Raw genomic sequence first — 4,006 nt, forward strand, 5'->3', positions numbered from 1 at the left:
GGAAGGATCTGGAGAGCATGGAGAGGCTGCTGCACAGACACGAGGCCTTGGAGCAGGAGATGGGTCTCCTCCAAGTTCAGGGGCAGGTATGCCACTGGGTCTAGCATCGGGGCCAGGCCAGGGGACCTCTTCTGTGGGACCCTGCAGAGGAAGAGCTGAGCCAGTATACTCCCATGCCAGGGGCCTCCTGAGCACAACCTGATCCTGTTCCTCAGCCTCCATACATCCCCCATATCCCGGAGCAGAAGGCAGCCCTCCTCTGCCAGAGAAGCCTGGGGTCAGCCCGCAGCCTCGGCCACAGCTGCCAACAGTTTATGGACAGCTGGCAACAGCTCCAGAGCAGAGCCCAGAAGTGGTATGGACACCCTTTGGGTCCATTTCTTCACTCCTGCCCCCCTTCAGCAATCAAGTCCCATGCATCTCCTTGACTCCTTGTTTTAGGGTACAAAAGAGACCTTCAGGACAAACAATGTAAAGAAAACATCGATCAAGTCTTAAAAGAGAACATGACCACACAATGACCCAAACACATCATCCGTGAAACAAATCCAGGGAGACTCATATGTGTGTAAGAAAGAGGTCTACTGGTGATATCTAAAACAGATGGAAATAGAGTTACCATATGACCCAGCAACCCCCCCAACCTTACTGGGCAAGAAACAAACCAAGGTCAGACATCTGTGCTCCAAAGTTCATTGGCACAGTTCACAATTGCAAGGAATTGGAAACAACCCAAATTTCCATCACCTTACAATTGGATTAAAAAGCTGGGTTACCTCTACCAGCGGGGAACAACGATATAATGTCACACCGGAAGTTCTTGGTGCCCCAGCATGGGTCTCTGGGCTTCCTGCCTCGGAAGTGCAGCAGCCGGCAAGGCGGGAAGGTGAAGAGCTTCCCCAGGGATGAGGCTTCCAAGCCGGTCCACCTGATGGCCTTCCTGGGCTACAAGGCCGGCATGACCCACATTGTGCGCGAGGTCGACAGGCCAGGCGCCAAGGTGAACAAGAAGGAAGTGGTGGAGGCCGTGACCATCATGGAGACCCCTCCCATGGTGGTGGTGGGCATCGTGGGCTATGTGGAGACACCTCGCGGCCTCCGGACCTTCAAGATGGTCTTTGCGGAACACATCAGTGACGACGAGTGTAAGCCGCGGTTCTACAAGAACTGGCACTAGTCGAAGAAGAAGGCTTTCACCAAGTACTGCAAGAAGTGGCAGGATGACAAGGGTAAGAAGCAACTCGAGAAAAACTTTAGCAGCATGAAGAAGCCCTGCCCGGTCATCCGCGCCATCGCCCACACCCAGACGCGCCGGCCCCTCCTGCGCCACGAGAAGGTGCACCTGACAGAGATGCCGGTGAATGGGGGCTCCGCGGCTGAGAAGCTGGACTTGGCCCGAGAGAAGCTGGTGCCAGTGAACCAGGTGTTCGGGCAGGATGAAATGATCGACATCACGGGGGTTACCAAGGGCAAAGGCTACAAAGGGGTCACCAGTCGTTGGCACACCAAGAAGCTGCCCCGAAAGACCCACCGAGGGTTGCGCAAGGTGGCTTGTATATGGGGTCTGGCATCCCGCCCGTGTGGCCTTCTCGATGGCACACGCTGGGCAGGAAGGCTACCACCACTGCACAGAGATTAACAAGAAGATATATAAGATTTGCCAGGGCTACCTCGTCAAGGACGGCAAGCTTATCAAGAACAATGCCTCCACGGACTACGATCTCTCTGTCTAGAGCAACAACCCCCTGGGTGACTTTGTCCACTACGGGGAAGTGATCAATGACTTTGTCATGCTGAAGGGCGGCATGGTGGGCACCAAGAAGCGGGTGCTGACTCTGCACAACTCCCTGCTTGTGCAGACCAAGCGCCGTGCCCTGGAGAAGATCGACCTCGAGTTCATCGACACCACTTCCAAGTTGGGCCATGGCCGTTTCCAGACCGTGGAAGAGAAAAAAGCTTTCATGGGACCACTCAAGAAAGACCGGATTGCCAAGGAGGAAGGCGCATAACAGATGGTACAGCTGGTGGGATCAGAATAAAGACTTCTTTTTCAGTGGGGGGAAAAAAACGGTGGTACATACATACAATGGAGTACTACGCATCGCTAAAAAGTAGTGATGAAAGTTTGAAGCACATCATTGCATGGGAAGAACTGGAGGAAAGCATGCTAAGCGAAGTAAACCAAGCACAAAAGAACAAGTACACATTGAGTCCACGGAGGTAAGCTTTAAAAAAAAGCAAAAGGGACATAGGGGAAAAGCTACTGTATGAACATTCCTGGGGTGAGGACCAGGTAATATGGCAGGGACCAGACCAAATTCAGGGATACACATGGTAGACAGATAAAAAAGAGGCGGGGAAAGGAAAAGTAATAATAATAATAAATAAATGGGTAGCGGGGTCACAGGGCACTAATCCTCCCAAGGGTGCCACCGTGAACCCGTATATCTCCGATCTGCCTGCCTCTGTGCATTTGCCTGTGCTCACCCTTTCTCTACTTGGCTCGGTCCGACACCTGTTCTTTTGTGTCTGGCTTATGTCATAACAAGCAGCCCTGCTGGCGTAGTGGTTACGATTGGACTGTGATCTGCAAGACCGGCAGTTCAAGTCCACCAGCTGCAACTTGTGTGAAAGATGAAGATTTCTATGTCTGTAAAAGAGTTACCATCCCCGGAAACCGTTGGGGCAGTTCCACTCTGCCCTTTAGGGTTACCATGAGTCAGAGTTGACTGGATGGCAGTGAGTTGGGAGTTTTATTTATTTCATTCCCAGCATGTCTTTTCAAGGTTCATTTGTGAGCTGACATTTATCCCCCTATTTTAATGAAAGGACACCACTCCGTTCTAGAACTCGAACTCACTGACTTGGTCCATCCATCTCTCCACGGACTCAAAGGCGGCTTCCACCTTTGGCTGTCGTAACTATAATGCAGTGATGTCCATAATTTAAAAGAAAACGTTTTGACATAATGTTTTTAGGGGACACAGTGAGATCAGAGCATTTGTCCCTGCTGGTGAAGGGACTGGAGGTCAATCCTTTTTTTTCCTTCTTTTTTAAGTGTCTCTATTCCCATCTACAAAAGATGGGCCCCACTCAGGACTGTATATGGTTTCTCTCCTTGAAACAAAAAAATCCATTGTTGTGCCCATTACATAGAGGGGGGAACGAAGCTTACAAGCTAGTGCCCAGAACCAACAGCCACAAGGCATGTGCCTGGAGGAGGTCTGTGTGCCCACTGTGGCTGCAGGAGGGACAGAGGGGCTTGCAGGGGCGCCACTGGGCCTCAGAGACCTTCCAGGCAAGGCTACAGGAACTGCAGCAGCTCTGGGGCGAGCTGAGGGCCAACTGTAGGAGGAAAGAGACCACACTCCAGGAGGCCTGCAAGGTGGGACTGTGCACGCCCTGGGCCAGGTTGGATGGGACCCCAGGTTGCCCAGTGCCCACTGCTCACGCCACGTCCTGCCCCAGGCCCTGCATACGGGGGAGCATCTGGGAGCTGGAGAGCTGGCTGCATCCTGTGGAGGGGGAGCTGCGAGTCCTTGGCAGTGGATAGGACCGTCCTGGGTGGATGAGCTCCAACTGGGGGCAAACAAGACTCGTTTCAAACACCAGCTCTGTCTCCTCTAAGGGCCCGTGTACAACTGCGACAACACAACATTGGGTCCTGCTGGGTCCCTATTAGCATCTGGGAGGAAGACTATTTATTACAGGGAATCCTACCTTTGTCCCTTGGTGTTAATTGCAGACTCACTGGGTGACGGATTGTATCTGACACGCACCACGTTTCCCGCAGCAAACACCAAAACTTTGTCAAACTCTGTTTGGTATTGCTCCATCCCTCCATCCCTAATGACAAAAATAATTAACACATTCATATAAAAGCATAGGATGAGGAAAGCTTTAATTTATGCATCTAGCTCAGGGTCCTCCCTCTTATCAATATATGACAATCTAATGAGGCTTAATTAAAAAGTAGCAGTGAAGCAATTTAGGAAACTGAGGGATT

The 4,006-nt window shown here is 51.7% G+C and overlaps 1 pseudogene; it reads left to right on the forward strand.

Annotated features, from left to right (window-relative positions):
* The first annotated feature begins 931 nt into the window (after window positions 1-931).
* Window positions 932-2,009, forward strand: LOC142435745 (large ribosomal subunit protein uL3 pseudogene; annotated as a pseudogene).
* The last annotated feature ends 1,997 nt before the right edge of the window (window positions 2,010-4,006 follow it).

Source organism: Tenrec ecaudatus (genome assembly GCF_050624435.1).
Source record: "Tenrec ecaudatus isolate mTenEca1 chromosome 1 unlocalized genomic scaffold, mTenEca1.hap1 SUPER_1_unloc_13, whole genome shotgun sequence".
In the NCBI taxonomy this organism is placed as follows: Eukaryota; Metazoa; Chordata; class Mammalia; order Afrosoricida; family Tenrecidae; genus Tenrec; species Tenrec ecaudatus.